Source organism: Varanus komodoensis, unplaced genomic scaffold (genome assembly GCF_004798865.1).
Source record: "Varanus komodoensis strain SLA01 unplaced genomic scaffold, ASM479886v1 scaffold5, whole genome shotgun sequence".
Classification (NCBI taxonomy): Eukaryota; Metazoa; Chordata; class Lepidosauria; order Squamata; family Varanidae; genus Varanus; species Varanus komodoensis.
This window is the reverse complement of record NW_025336087.1, coordinates 3,623,909-3,640,993: the sequence shown is the minus strand read 5'-3', so window position 1 is coordinate 3,640,993 and position 17,085 is coordinate 3,623,909.

Here is a 17,085-nt window from a genome sequence, read left to right as displayed (position 1 = left end):
CTTCTTTCAAGAGAGTTGGCGGACTCGTTTATAATAACAGTTTTTGGCACCGCTGAATGAAACTGAGTAGGCGATATTTCCTTTTATACAAAACGATTACTTAACGGGAAAAAATGGGGAGTGTTGATTCAAAAAGCCGCTTCTTTAAAAACAACAATCTTAAAAACCCTGAACCTTGGCGCCCCCCCGCGCCCCCCCAGCCTCGACGCCCGCTTCTCCCTCCCGGCCGTGGCCGCAGCGGAACAGACAGCAAAGCAGGCAGACAAAAATTCTTGCCTATTGCCAGTTCACTGATTTCCACTGAAGTCTGGCCGAATCCTCCCTCTCCCCCTCCTTTATCCCCCTCCCCATTTCAGACCCCGTCTGCCCCCTCCTTCCCCAGCTCCCGTCTCTCTCTTTCTCTCTCTGTCTCCTCCCCCCTCAAAACCCCTCCCTACAACTGCAAATAACTCAGTGATAACAGATTTTTTTCCACCAACTGCAGGAGATAGTGCTAATCTTTTAATAAAAGATCCCATTACAATGGGATCTGTCTGGACAGACTATAATAGATCTAGAAATACAGCCGTGCTAATATTAGGAGACAGTTGTTTGGGTGCCTCAGACTGGGCCGCGGTCCCGGCTTTGAAAATGGGCACGAATCACAATACCACGCCGCGGCACCCCCACTCGCACCCATTCAGCACCAGACTGGTAAATGACTATCCTTTCCCTTGCATTATTATTATTATTGTCATTACGGCAGTCATTATGATCTTTACCGTGGAGCTCCGGAGCGCTTTGCTAATTTCAGAAGCTTCCTGCGACTTTGCATCCTTTTTTGCACCTCCCTTCACGTCCCCCCCTTCCCCAAATTAGTACTACCGTTCTCCTTTTCTTCTTTCCCTCTGAATAGCAACCTTAATGCGGTGTTACAGAGCGCCCTCTTATGGCAGATGCCGCGATCAATTAGTAGGGGGAAATCAAAAGCAAAAGGAAATAAGCACTGCCATCCCGCAGCACAATCGTCCCTAGAAACGGGATCGAGTCGAAGCATTGCTTCGGTTCTACACGAAGCTGGTGCACTACCACCAGCCCCAATGCGTGAGCACCTCCCGGGTTTTTTTCTCATGAAAAGAATGCTAAGATGGAAGTTCATATTCCCGACAGCGCAAAAACTTAGTGTTCACTGCACCTTCCTTAAACCAAATGTGTACAGCTTTATCTTAGAGTAGACCCTGCTCTAGAGTCTCAGCAGGGTTGTTGTTGGTTTTTTTTAATAACAAACTGATATTCATCCCCACCCAGTCCATGAGTCTGCTCAGGAAAACCCAAACACTGAACCTTCGTACTCCCAAGAACAACCCTTCTCTGTTTTAAAATTTACATTTAAAGGCTTATGTCTTACACTCCATATAGTCTTAAGCAATAGTATTACCAATGCAAAGTCATAGATCTCCTCAAGGTACTCTTGAGTTTCTGTTCCCCATTGATAAAGATTCAGTCAGCATCCTTTGAGCATCAGTGGGCATTTCTTGTTATGATGCTTTTATTGCAGGAAGACAGGAATCTTACTGAAACTGTAATCATATCTTGTTACCTGGGAGTAAGCTCCATTGAACTCTGTGGGGCTTACATCTGATTAGTCAAGAATTGGTGTGAGTTGTTCACCCCCTTTTTGTTCAACACAACAATCACATTTAGCATGTATATTATTTAGCACATTTGAACTATTCAAAGCACTTCATATGTACTGTCCCAGTAGTCCTTATGATAGCCATGTAAAGTGCACCAGTATTATTCAGATGTTGTAGGTGGGACATGAAAGCATGTCTTAAGGCCCGATTTCATGAGCCAGTGCCAGAGAAATCATATGTTCCAATAAGGTGAGCCAGGCAGTTGGACTGGTTAGAGAGCATTGGACTGGAGAGGTCCAGGTTTCAGTCCTCACTTGGCCTTGAAGTCTGCTGGCTTATTTTGAGCCAGACACTCACTCTCAGCCTAACCTGGGCATGGTCTGAAGGCAGGTACCTTGATGAAGATAAGCAGGTCCAGGTCTGGTAACTGCCATAGAAGTAAGGGGAATACAATTGTAACAACCTACCTCTCAGGATTGTTGTGAGGATAAAATGTAAAGGAAGGGGATCATGAACTCCACTTTGGGCTCCTTGCAGCAAAGGCAGAATAAAAATGCAACAAAGAATAAGTAAAGTTCACAAGCTTCCAAGATATTGTAGAAAAGAAAAGGCAGAAAAGAAACCAGAACAATAAAAACAATAACCTCAAGAACAGTTGAACTGGTCCGTGAATAAAACATCCAAAATCCCAGGATAGGGGAGACAGCCCAAATTAGGCAGTACTTTTATACATGCAGATCTGGGTTACAGCCAGACTTTATGTTTTCAGAAATAGGAATCAGCCATTGCTTCTTTGTCCCAGAATGCAAGGTGTTATCTGATACCTATCAGTGACTCATTCAGACTACAATCATCTTTTTATTGCCATTTTGGAATGACCCTCTGTAGACCTCATGCTACAAGATCTGGCATATATTTGAACATTCTTTTTTCTTCCCCCATCCCCTGCCTCTTATAATGTCTGGCCTGATGAAGAGTTCTGGACAACTTGAAAGCTTGCACAATCTTTCATGGCAATTTGTCTGGTCCTAATAAAGGCATTGCCCTACCGTAGATTTTTGGAATCTCACCTCCCCTTTCAGAATGATCAAAAAGCAAGAGAAGGTTTTCTGTGAGGAAACTGTTTGGGACTATTTAACTTAGGGGAAAAAAACTGGGAAACATACTCCTATGCAGAGTTATCTGGAGTAAGTTCCATTGAACTCAGTGGTGTTTGCTTCTGATTGCATACATTTGACTTGTAAAACACACTGAGCTTTATTAATGCATCTTCAGCCAGCTGAAATGCAATCTTTTATCTTTTAGGAATGTGAACAATTTTGCACATAAGTGTGACCTTTTCAAATACAAGGGTGAAGCAGGAGCTACATCAAAGAAAAGGACATTTGTATGTATCAAGCAGCCTTTGCTTGATTATTTTGCTCATTATCTGATGCTGTTTAGGCTAGTCTGTCACCTCAACAATAGTACATTTTAGAAGTTTCATTATTTCCTAATGTACTAGTTGGAGCAAGGGAGATCTATAGATTACCCTGACATTCCAGCAGATCATAGATCATAGAATCATATAGTTGGAAGGGGCCTACCAGGCCATTGAGTCCAACCACCTGGTCAATGCAGGACTCAGATCTCCCATCCAGATTTCAACCCAGCCCAACCCTGCTTAGATTCCAAGATTAGGCAGGATCTTTAAGCTGTGTCACTGGTTACAAAGGAAACATTGGGCCAGGCTGGTGCCAAGATGTGGCATGATTGGGCACCCTGGACTTGCATCTTCTCTTCACTTTTGATACCTGTTTGTTCACCAGGCCTCATGCTCAGGTCCAGAAAATGGTCAAGGTGAGGAGGAGGAGAAGCAGTAGATGCACAGCCCATTTGATCACTACTTATCATGCAAGCAAGTGGTAGTCATGATGAGAAAGTGAATGAGAATCCATTGCAGTCAGTGATAATGGTGGTGAGAAGATGAGGAAGGGAACCCATTGAAGGTGTCCTGTTTAAGGGACCTCAAAACCTGGAGCTGGCACTGGCACAAGGTAAGGGAACAAGTGTAGAAAAAAGCATAAGGCACCATTATTATCATTCTATTACACTGGTACCTTGCAAGGAACAGAAGCCAGCTTAGAAGGGTCTCCCATTTTTCACTTCCCTGTAAAATAGTTGGGCCAAGAGTCTGGCAACTGGTCCAAAGGCACCAGTGAGCTTCATGGCTGAGTGGGAACTAGAACCCAGAACTTGGGTCCCTGGTCCAACACTTTAACCAGCACCCCACTCTAGCCTTAGATCTTATGTCCCACAGAACCTTTTCTACAGATGAGATATGCTTCTCAGGAGTTAAGATGGGAAGCAATGATGAGAATCCATTTCAGTGTCATGAGTGTCTCCAACACACTCATGGTGTTAAAAATGAAATAAAATAAATTCAGCATGCGGGAACTCACTTTAATTCTCTTGAGGATTCTGCTGATATAGCCAGGGGTCAGGAACTGGCCCACATAGGGTATCAGACCCCGCTGATGGAAGAACAGCAAAACGATGACCTGCTTTCATTTGCAACTAAGTTATAAGATTTTGCATTCCATGCAGGAGGGAAAAGGCTGGGAGATAAAATAAGAAATAAATAATATAAACTACATGGAAAAATGGCCCTCGGGCAGTTTGCATTTGGTAAACGATCTTTCTCCAAAATGGCAGGACGGTATGTGGGAGAGGACTGAAGGTTGTGGACAGCATGTGGGTTCCGAGAAAACAGGAGGTGGCTGTTGGCTGTGAGGAATGGTTCAGACTCCCCCTTTCATGTTTTCCCTTGATCAAGATTCACCATGGTGTTATACTGATCCATTGGGCAAAATGTTTTTCCTTGATTCTGTAGAGCTTTTGCTATTATACTGGGGGTAGTATTAACTGCCCATATTCCTGGAATCAAACCTCATAACAGATCATAATGGTCCCATATGTGCTTTACATTTGCATCACTGGGAGATCAATATGATTGTCTTGGTATGGAGACTTGAATCACACCTGTTTTCTGACATCACGCAGAGACAGCTGCAGCTTCTTTTATCGTTTTGGCTTCTTCAAATGGATTTGCCTCCACCTAAATATCAGGAACTCATTGTTGGGCCGAAAGTTTTTCCTTTATATATCAGCAAGTCTATATTTTTGACTGCCCCACCTCTCTCTTCCCCTCTCTCAGACTCACTCTCTTACACACACACACACTCTTACACAACAGAATGTAACTTACAGTAATGGCAACAATAAAGCCCACTCAGTGATGGAATTATCCAACAGGACACAAGAATGCTGCTATTCTCAGGGTTTGCGTTTTCTCATTAAAAAGCAAGATTGTTTCAGAAATTTATACATTTTAATATGTCTGGCTGGATTGTGCGGAAAATAACAACAGAAAAACCCCAGTGTCTCATGGAAAAATGGTTCTTTGAGACTGCCTGTGTGGAACCATCTCCAATTTTTCCTTATAAGGAATGCTATTTATATTGTTACTGTTAATTAGTATTCATTTTAATAAACAATGGGATTTTCTTCAGTGTCTGCCCCAAAGCCTATCACGGCCTACAGAAATGCATTCACCCTCTTCAAATACTTCTGTTTCATTGGTAATTGTGTTGGCTTTCTTGAGGTGTCAGTTATAATAAAAAGTTTATGGGTAGAAACAGTTTGTGAGCAAGAAGCAAGTGGGAAGTCTTTCCTGCCAGAGGTTCCTGAATACTTCAAAGCAGTCCAGGGTCAGGTTAGGAAAATATTCCTTCTTCTTTAGCATGGCATATTTTTTGCCTGTCCTTGATAATCTTAAAAGGCTGTTACAGGTGGCCACTGAGTCCAAGAATTGATTTTTTGCTGAAGATATGGGCTGGGGCAATCTTCTGGTTATAGGATATTTCTGATCCCTAGATCTGAGGTTGGAAAAGGGTTCTGACATTGGATCTGTGGTCTGTGCTTAGATTTCCTTTCTCCACTGCAGCCAGCCATGGAAAGCATTGAACTGGCAGCTTCTTTGGGGTCATGACAGAGACCTCCAGGAAGGAATTCAGGAGGAGTTCTGGTGGGGGGCGGGGGGAGGAGACTGATGCCACCACATTACCAAATAACCTGTTGTCACTCCAGCCTCCTTTGCCCCTATGCAACTTCCGCTCTGCACAGGACATCTCCAATCCTGTGCACCTTGAAGACTGCGGGCATCCCCATTGGATTGTTCCTTCAGGGATGGCTCAGTTAAAACCCATTTTTTCCTTTTTTTAAAGGCTCATTTCCAAAGACCAAGCAAGTTCTTTTGCACAGAGGACACAAGTCTTCTGTTACAGAGGATTGTCCCCTGCTTTAAAGCCAATGAACCACAAGAACTATTACAAACAATTAGCAAACTGAATAGCATAACCACAAGTCATTTGCTCATGGTGTTTCATACTATTGTAAGATGTATTTCTCATGAGGTTATAATTATTTCCAAATTTGCACCTCTGTATATAAAATAGTGCATGTTCGATGTATAAAATATTATCCCCTTTGTACTCTTTTGAGCACTATGTTTCCTCCATTTTGATTAATAAGTGATCACCTTAGGCTGGGTTCTCCTTGGCAAAGTGGCCTTTGTTGAACCTTTCCTATGTTGGTAGTCCCTGAGCCATGGGTTTACCAGCTGGCACCAGCAGGTGGCTATGTGCCTTCATTAATATGTCCCATAATACCCTGGAGTGATATTGCATCTGTTGGGAATAAAAGAGGCAGTTGTTCTTGGCATGTGTTTCATGGTCCGGGAGACTTAGACTCTTCAGAGGGGGAGGAGGGAGGAGGAGGAACCCTGGGAAATGGGGCCTCCAGATTTCGAGATGAAATAGCTGGGAGAACTTACCTCAAGACTGCCCTCTCCGGGTGTTCAGGTGTACTTGCTCCTTCAGGTGTTCAGGAAAATAACCATGGCCTGCAACTGCCAGGAGGGGGCATGGAACCAGAGCCAGACAACCCTGGTATGATTCTTGTCCTCATAACATGGCCTCAGGAGAGAAGGTCTAGCCAGCTAGAGGGGTGGCATACAGATAAGAGGCTGACTGGTCTTCAGAGGGGTTATCCCAGAGGGATGAGGCCCAGGAATATTCAAAAGGAGGATATTTGGAGTTAGTTTCTAGTGTAGGTTCAAGAAGCCATTCTGTGCATGCTCAGAGACTCTTTGTTTGCTGATCATGCTTTGCTGGATGCACACTGGAAAATAAAGAGCTTTTGCCAAAGAATGCCCTGCTGTTTTGAAAGGGTGAAGGGGGAAACCCAGCTCCCGACCGTACTGATGGTGTTATGGCAGCTTGCATAGCCAAAGCTAGTAACCCTACAGCCTTGGCAGTAGCCCAAGGGAGCTGAAGCAGGATATGCTGGGGCATGAATACTTTAAAGCATTTTGGAACAGGGAGAAATCGCATTTGGGAAATAGAAGCCTACTAACTTCGGCCAATTCCTTTGAGGGCTTACTCTTACATCTGCTACCTAGGAATGTGCTGGAAATGCTTCTATGTGGTCCCGGATTCAATCCTCAGCATCTGTAGTTAAACTGTCTATGCTGCCAGGGCTGGGAAATACTGTGATCCTGGAAGACTGCTGCCAGCTGCCAGCGGGGATGGGGAGAAATTCATTTGGTCCACATTAAAATGTGGACTTACCTGATTTCACACTCCCAAACCAATATGCAAGCCAGTTTTCCTTTGAAATTCACACTTCTCCAAATTTTCAGTGGTGTTCTCCAATTAAAAAAGGCATACCCTAAATGTGCACCACCAATTCCATTGATTAATAAATATAATATTGCTCAGGAAACCTGCATACAAAATTGCATGTATTAGGGAAAATGTACATAAAATGCATACAGATTTTCATGTAAAAATTTTCTCAAAGAATGAGAGGTTAATTTGTTAACTGCCCAGTCTTTGGGTTATTGGATGGTATAGAATTTTTAAAAGCAAACAAATAAAGAGTGGATCCTGACTTAGCCATACTTAGAGTAGACCCACTGAAATCAATGGACATAAGTTAGCCATGACCAAGTTAAGTCCCATTGATTTTATTCGAATTACAATGAATGCAGAAAACAACTGATTGTTTCTAGAAGACTGAACTGCTTCATACTGACCAATTTAACAAAAGTGCAAGACATCACTGGATGATTTTAAATGGTACAGTCCCATTCATTCCAAGAGGAACAATTTATGCAACTCTGATTGCCTTGCATAGAGAGCTTTGGCTGTTGGACAGTGTAGAAATTAAATCAATCAATCGTACCTGTAGTGATTTCTATTGATTTCAGTGAAAGAATTAAAAACATGCTTAACTTCATCCCTTTGAAATCACGGGAAGATCTAAGGAACATGTTCTCCTGCAGCAATAAACTACATATTCCAGCATGGCCCTCACTGAAGTTAATAGGATTTTCTTAAAGTGAGTGATGACAGGATTGTAAATTTTAAAGAGTTGGTAAGCAAATTGTTGATTAGACTAAAAGAAAAGAGGAAAGGGTTTTTTAAAAATTTTTAGTAGTAAAGTACTAAATATCAGTCTTTTGTCAGACTGTCGTAGCACCATTTAAATAAAAACTGTTTAACCTCAACTGTATGGCCAAGTTGGGTCCCAATCTGGCCCTAGGGTCAGAAACATGCCAATTATTTCATTGGATGAAAACATGCCAATTATTTACATGCCAGTTTCCCAGCCACTGTAGATTTTCTCCTATTCCAGATGGTCAAAATGCCTCTCCTATGGACTAATTACCAGCATAAAACAACTTTATGCTAAAATATGCTGGTAAGTCAAGTATTTTGGCCTGCTCCCTTTTTCTGTCAGCTCCACCCAACACTGAGATGCATCTCCTGAGAACTCCTCTATAAGTGAACCCAGCTCTGAAGCTAAGGAGGTTCAGCATACCTGAGTTCAGTAGTCAACTCCCATCATTGTGAAGTATGTAAATCTTATTGAAAAATTGTTGTTGGGTTTTTTGTCTACTGAAGCTGAGATTTCCTATGTGAAGTGACTGTATTGTTGGTTTTTGCTTTAGAATGTCCAGAATGTCCACACCTTCAGAATGCCCAGAGAGCCTCTCTTCCGCCACCCTCAAGTCTGGAGGCCCCCGTGAGGTTCTTCAGCACCTTTCTTCAGTCCTGCCAGGTTGCCCTATTTGTCCTGGTTTTTTATTTCATTTGTTAAGACTGTTTTTCACTATTATTTTTCAGCTGGGAGGCTGGCATTCCACAATGTCAAGTTCTGGTGTTCTCTCAGTTAGGGTTCAAGAGAGCCTTTTTAGTCATTCGAAGCTGAGACCCCATCTTTGCCCTTTGTGCTCTTGGATAAGTTTTTTTTTTTTTTTTTAGAGCCACCAGGTTGTCTTCTGGGATATGAATGTTTTGTGACCAGTCATGGCCACCATAGCCACTATTTTATGAATGGTTAAGCCACCCCATGGTAGCCCTTGTGTGAGAGCACCTGTAGCACCTTCAAAATTCCCATTGAGTGCCCATTGACCCCAAAAGTTTGTGGACCCCTGTTTTAGGAGCACAGTAAGCAAACATCATGAAAAAGCTCATTGCATTGGCTCCAAAAATCTATATGTCTTTGTAGAGGCTTTATTAGACCAGTTGTCTCTCTTGTACGTATATTTGGTTCATCATGAGCCAAGGGAAGCAAAGGAAGGGGTGGCATGTCTGTGAAGACTGTCTGTGACCTTAAACACAAGAAGCCTCTTGTGAAGACTCAGGAAGGCTTAGGACTATGGTGACTGTGTGTGGTTAGACACATGCTTTGCGTGGATGTAGTTAAAAGGGCATGTGAGCAGGTGGCATTCCCAAACGCCTCCAAATAAATCTGCACATGCTGTATAAGGTCAAACATACCCATGCTTGGGGTTTATTGGTAGCTCAAATAGTAATAACAGACCCTTGTGTCCCTACTTGAGGTCATAGATTTCAACACACTTTGTTAACCGTTAGAGAGTAGAGAAATTGTAAGGAGGCTTGGAATCCTGTAGGATTTCACTGCTCCTTTTTGCTTTGGAGGTTCTGAAGACTTTCACAAAACAAACCTGAAGAAAAGAAAGCAAAATAAAACATTTTAACATATATATTTTAACAATGCAAAAGGTGAAATTTGCACAGAGTATTCCTTCCTTCAGCAGAGCAGGGAAGAGGCTGATTTCACCTCTAACCACAACCCTTCTGTGCCCCTAAACTTCTTAAGGGCTTTGACACCCTCTGAAGCAGTGTGTGTTTGTGTGCAGGGTGTACCACATTTGTCTATTTATTTCAGTTTTATACTGCCCAAGAGCCAACCCCCTCTGGGTGGTTAACAGAAGTGAAAAAACACACACAAATAAACAAATTAACTTAAAATAACAAAGCCACAATAGCAATTGCAACTGAATTAGCACAGAAGCATAACAGTAGTACAGAATAAAATGCAATATTAAAAATAAAGTTAAAAAGTTGTACTGTTTGGTGTCTTTACCTGGCACCAAAATGAATAAACAAACCCCCTAGGTAGGCAGCAGGTGAAACTCTTTGGGGAGGTCATTCCACTGAGGAGATACACCCAGAATAGCCTTCCTCCTAGTAGTCCCGTGCCTCATTTCCTTTGGAAGGGGCTCTTGCAAAAGGACCCCTGAAGGCTTCTTCAGGGTCCAGGTAGTACATTTGGGACAAAGTGATTCTTCAGACAACCTGGCCCCAAGCCAGTTAGGGCTTTGAATGTTAGTATTGGCACTTTGAATCAGGCCTGGACTTGGCAGCCCATGCATCTGAAAGAGGACAGGTTTAATATGTTCTCGTGAGGCAGTGACCAGTAATAGTATTGCTACCCTGTTTTGGATCAGTTGAAGTTTCCAGGCCATTTTCAAAGGCAGTCCCACGTACAGCATATTGCAGTAATCCAAATGGGAGGTTTGTTGACCGTCATCCAGTCCACTACCAAGCTCAGACACTGATTCAGAACAATCACTGTGTTACCTGGGTTAGATGGAAAAGAGCGGTAGAGCTGGGTATCATCTGCATATTGGTGGTATCTCAGTCCATACCTCCAGATAACTTTCCCCAGTGATTTCATGCAGATGTTAAATAGTACAGGGGCTAAAATAGACCCCTGTGATACTCCCATGTCATAACTGCCATGGTGCAGAGCAATAATCCTCCAGGACCCCTCAGAGACTGCAAGGAGAGAAGGGGAAGAGAAGTTTCATTTGCGCTAATCATGCTGTGTTGGATAGGAAGAGATTTTCCTCACTTTTGCATTATACTGGAACCTGAGGTCATCCCATGGAACTGGTGGGAGATTCAGGACAGAATTAAGGAAAGATTTCTTTACATAGCACAGAGTTCACCTGTGCAGTTCACTGCCATGAGATGTGGCGATGGCCACCAGTTTTGAGAGCTTTCAAAGAGAATTGAACAAAGGCCTGGAGGAGAAGGCTATTCATGGCTTAAAGTCCTGCTGGATATAAGTTATCTCTAGATCAGAGAAGAACACCTGTTTTCCCCAGTTGCTGAGGAACATGAATAGGAGGCTACTGTTGCACTCATGCTCTGCTTGTGGGTTTCCTGTGGGCAGTTTCTTGGCCACTGTGTGTCCAGAGAATGCTGACCTTAGATGGACACTTGGTCTGACCCAGCAGAGCTCTTATGTTCTCTAGATCACCCCCCTTGAACAGTCTGTGTCTTGCAGCTGTTTGCGCATGCAACTACTTTGCTGTAGGTTGGGGGCGTTGGGCCTCTTTCAGTCCAAGGGCCAAATTCAATTTCAGAGCAACTCGGGGGAGGGGGTGTGGAGTCCAGTGGTAGCCAGAATCTGTGGTGGTCAGAGCCAAAACATACAAGTGCTTTGCAACAAAGTCTTAGTAGAGACATTCTCATCTTTTAGAAGGGGAAAAGATCATGCCAAAGCCAGGAAACTAACAAGCAGCCAAGGGGAAGGGGAACCAGTCAGGAAAAGAGATGTGATCCTTTGAAAAATCCTCGGGTGCATTAGGACCTGGGCAGCTTCAAAATTGGCATGAAATACCCGAGGTTCTCCACCCTTGAGGCTGATCACCCCTGCAGTTCACCCCTCCACTAGATGAATGTCCTTCAACGTACTCTTGAGTAATACAAACTGCACCAGCTGTTAGGGGTGGCTGGTAATGGATGGGATCAAGCAAACACGGAGAGGGAATGTCTCTCTTTCTTGCCCTGCTGCCATCCAGATTACCCCCCACCACCACCACCTTTGCTTTAGGGGGAAATCCTCCTTTTGTGCAGCCAGAACATTTCCCCCTCCACTTCTGCATGGGTAGGAAGCTCTGTTGGATAGAGGGCCTTCCCATGGATGGAAGAACACCACTGGATCCAACCTGATAGCTTTGTGGAGAGGATATTGTGGCAATTAGTGATGCACATGCTAAATGGTTCTGCCTGCCAGGATCTCTGCTAATCCATGTCTGCATATTGTTGAAGCACATCAAGACGAGATGAGACATGTTTACATTTTTGTCTGATTGCTGAGAGCAAAGTTGAGATAGGCTCAGAACCTTCAGAGAGCTGCCAGGGGCCCCTGTAAGGTCCATTGCTAATGCCATCTAGGGGCCCCTTTCATTTTATTTCTGGATTGACACCGGGGCTAAATCTAACCATCTTTTAAATTCCCAGAATGGTGTCACGTAGGTGTCATCACCTTGAGTTACTGACTGATTTCACACAACATGGTAAGCACTCTTTTGTGGAGGGGGAATTTTGTCCCACATGTGAACTTTTTGAAGAAAAAAAAAAAAGAGCACATTTTACATTAATGCTGCTGGCCCTAAATAATCCCTGAATTATTGTGAAGCACCCAGACAAAGTTTGGCTATCGCGTGATATAGAAATGAAGCAGAATGAATGAATAAACAACAATACATTTCTGCTGGAAACATATTGATTTTGATGGGCGTAATTTTCAAGGAAGCTTGCGTTGGATTATGGCTTTACTGAATTTTGATTCCATGGAAGCATACGGAGAAAAGTACCTTTCCTTCTAGTAACCACAAATCAAGCCAAGTGTGGGGGACCCCCCTTTGATGCTATGTATGATCGCAAGTGAGTTGGGACAGAGACTCAAAGTGCCATGGCACTGTTGTGTTACAGGCCATCAGGTCTCCTCACACTTAAGACAACCCTATGAATGAATGGTCTCCAGAATGTCCAGCCCTTGACAGCCCTGCTCTGCTCTTGTAAACACCACATCATTGATATAACAATATGATGTCTGGATAGTTACCATGCAACTCAAGCAAGAGAAGTGCTAGTGCCACCATACTGGTAAGGGTACTATTATTATTATTATTATTATTATTATTATTATTATTATTATTATTATTTTATTTCAGTACTGCCCATCACCAAAGCTCTCTGGGTGGTTAACAACAAACGAACACATAGCATTCTTTGGGATTTGTTGGTAGGAGGTCAAGCCACTCTCCTGATGATTCAGGCAAGGAGAGTGCAGGTCTGCATTTGAAGGCAAATGTGCTGGTGATCGGCCCATCTGCAGCAGTAGCTGACCCCACTGCCCTGTCTGCTTTCTTAGCTTGGTGACAGAGCGCACGCTGGCAAGCACGCGCAGAAGACCCAGGGTTCAGTCCTTGGCACGTCCAGCATGGCCTGGGAGAGACTCTTGCTTGAAATCCTGCAGAAGGAGCAGTGGGATGACTTGGTGCAAAGCAGCTTCCCATGACGGTTTCAGGCAAAAGTCCCCTCCCGCTCCCCAGGAGATGTCAGGGATTTTTTGCATTCAAAGCATGTACTGCATGACTGAGCGGTAGCCGCTCCCACCCATGTGTTGCAGTGTTCCAATTTCCCTACCTTTATTGTTTAACTCTGCACTTGAAACAACAGCAATAAAAACGAGGAAAAGCCATTGAATCGTAAAGCAGCTCGAAGTCAGTGCCAACGGGTGCCAACATGGATTTGTGGGCTATTTCCCCAGTGGTATTGCAAAAGCACGTGCCAGGTTATGCAGACAACAAATGGAAGCATGGCACTGAGCTCTTTCTATCTCACAACCGCAACTGAAGTGGGAGCCGCAAACGCGACTACAGCTGAGAAAGCAAACCCCCTTCTGTTCACATCTTTGTCTTTTTTAGTGATCAGGATGTTTTAAATGGCTGCTAAAAAGCCATATGGATTTAAGATGATTCACTTATATCAAGACACTGGCCTTACTGTTTTGTGAATTATATCAACAATAATGAATAATAATAATAACAATAATTATTTATTTCCAAGAAAACATGCATAGAGTCTGGCCAAAATTAAATATATGACTGATAAGATAACGTGCACTGGGATCTCAGTAGCTCTCTTCTTTCTTTTGAATCATTAACATGATTCAAAAGAAATCACATTTTAGAATCTTGAGTAGATCTGACTGGTGGTTGGTTTTGATGTTCTCTCATAGCAAAGCTGCCCCCCCCACCCCTGGTCCTCCTGGGATAGCAGTTCACTCCTCCAGGCTTTCCTGAGAGGCCATACCCCCTTCCCCAATCTGTTTCCCCTTTCTACCAATCACCATTTGTTTGGTGGTTTCCTGCTTTTTGTGCTGTGCTCCCCTCCCCACATGGTAAAAGAGGGGAGGGGACTTGGACCAGTTCCTATCAGCATCCCAGCCTCCTTCCCTCCCACTTCCCAGGGCATCATCATTGGAGTGCTGTGTGTCTTGGATGTAATTTTAAATTAATTGATTAATTCATTAATTTAGGCTACCATTAAGGGCTGAACACTCTCAATGTACCAGATGTATCAGACTATGTAAAACAACAACAATAGAAAACCAATTAATGGTTATTTAATAAAAAGCTATTAAAACTGATAACAATTGTCATAGGCAGTCTTTTCCCCATTCTTCCAAGCAGACCAGGACGTATTATTATTTAATTTTATACTGTCCAATAGCTGAAGCTCTCCAGGTAGTTTACAAGAGCACCTGAAAAACACAATATTAAAAAGCACCATATTAAAACATCATTAAAAAACTAATGATGCAAAAATTTAAAACCAAATTTAAAACTGATTTTTAAAATTACAGTAACGCAAAGAAAATTCTTAAGACCTGTTTGGCAATTAGCAAGCCCAAGGAGACCTACTGAAAAGGTCCTTCTCTTTGTTACCACCAACTCTTGCATTGGATCATGATGCTTAAGGCCAATTGCTTGGAGCCTCTAATGTTTCGCAGCTGGTCAGCCTTCTTAACCTGATGCTGTATTTTCAGATTAATGATGTTAGGCCCACCCCCTGTCATATCAGCTTGTGCACAAGACCTTCTCACAACCTTTGAAAATGATTCGCAGCAACTGCCTGGGTTATCGCTGGGTCCACCAACCTTGGAAATTCAGCTGCAGATTCTGGCCCTTCTTCCTCTTCTCAATCAGAATCTGACTTAGCAACTTTTGAAGTTCTCTTATAGGAGATGTTATGGATAGAGAGCTTTTAGGGTCCAGATTGGGACTCCTGTGACTATATTAGAATGAAAATACAGAGGTACAACTAGGGATGCATGAGGAATCTGTTTTAGGGATGGGAATCCATCAGATTCCCTGGGCTTGGTTCCCAGGATTCTGGACATCTTTCTCACAGCCCTGACTCTGGCTTCCTGGTGAGGGTGCTGAGTGTTCTCATAGTGCTCGCCAGGAAGTGAACCCCACACGAATGGTGCCCAAGCCAAGCGTTGCCTCTTCCATACATGTGACTTGCAGCCTTTGTTCGTGCTGCACATGATATGGACTAAGGTTGCTGGTTGCACAACTGAACTTCCACAAGCATTCAGACTTCCTCTTACCTTGGCTCACTTTCTAAGCAAGGGCTGATCATGAAGGCAAGTCATGAACTGAAGAGGGACAGATTCTGGGGAGCTTTGTTGCAACCTTAGATGTAACTGCTAGATATAAATTTTTGACACTAAATTGCTCTATTTTGCACTGAACAGGCAATGATGCAGAAAAAACTCTGTTCCACTACAAATGCCTGCAAAGAAGACCTGGGTGACACATTTATTTATTTTTATTAGATTTTGATCCTACCCCTTTTCTTTTTTTAGATAATTCAAATAGGCTTACATTATTCTCCTCCTTTAGCTTTCAGCCTTATCCCAACAACAACAACAACAACAACCCTGCAAGGCAAGTTGGGCTGAGAGTCTGTGACTGGCTCAAAGTCACCCATTCGGGTCCATCGATTAGTGGAGACTAGAACCCAGATAGAACCTGAGTCCAGTCCCATGCTTTTAACCACTGCATCTCACTGGTTCTCACTCTCTATAAACATGTTTTCAGAGCTGAAGCACTGTTTTCCATTTTCTGGCATTTCCACCTTTCTTTGGTAAGATGAAGTCCTAAGCTGGGAAGCTGAATTCCAACTTTCCATTCCCCCCTTTTTGGACCTCCAACTCAAGGACTGGCCGTCATGCTTTCTACAGTGACTGCTAAGGATGACTTTCTTATGACCCTTCTAAGCTGATGCTCTTGGGTAGCTTGGATGTAAATAATCTAATAGACCTTAGCCAACAATTCCCAAAGGAGTTGCAGTTCTAGTGCTATTACTTGTAGAACAACCACCAAACCAAATCTATTCATGCTTGAGGCTGTGTTGCATTCATCACATAATACAGACAGAGAAACCCAATATGTAGCAAAACATCAGCCAAACAGATACTTGCGGCATAGGTTATGCCCACAGAAATGTAGGATACATTTTTCTCCAAATACCTTAAAGTGCAAAAGATTTTCTCTTGCAATGTTTCCATTGGGGATTGATTTATGTCCCAAATACTTTCTTTTCTTCTGCTCGGATTAAAAATGATCTTAGCTGCAATGCAGAAGGCAACGCTTGGCTTGTGAAGCGGAACCCAACAATTTAGCTGCTTAAATCTCATTGATCCGAATTGCACAGGATCTCACTCTTTGACAGTAAATAATCAAGCAGTGAAATTATTTGCTTTGGGATGCACCTGAGTATTTCCCCCTCTCCACTTTCTTTTCCCCTCCCTTGCAGCTATGAAAAGAAACGATTGTACAGAATCCCATATTAAGAAGCACTGATTTGGCTTGCAGGCAGTGCAGGCTTGTAAGAAATGAGAAAACTGGAGGGCTTTCTTAACTTTTATAGAGGATCAGGAGAAAGCTGTTTGGCACAGGTGTTTCTGTAATTATGATACACTGGAAAAATTCATGGTGATCCACAGCACTCACGCTGAGGCTACAGCTGTTCTAACACATACTTCTATGTACATGATGCTGTTCTTGAGAGTTAGAACATTTCTTTGTGACATTCAAAACAAAAGGAATCCCACGATTTGTTTTGGTACAGTGAGCTGATAATGAGTGCCGTGTGGGTTGCGGCTGCTGCCTTTGGTGGGATGGTGGTACTAGACACTATGGAGAGCAGCAATCTGGTGGAAGTTCTCCTTCAGCACCACCACATTC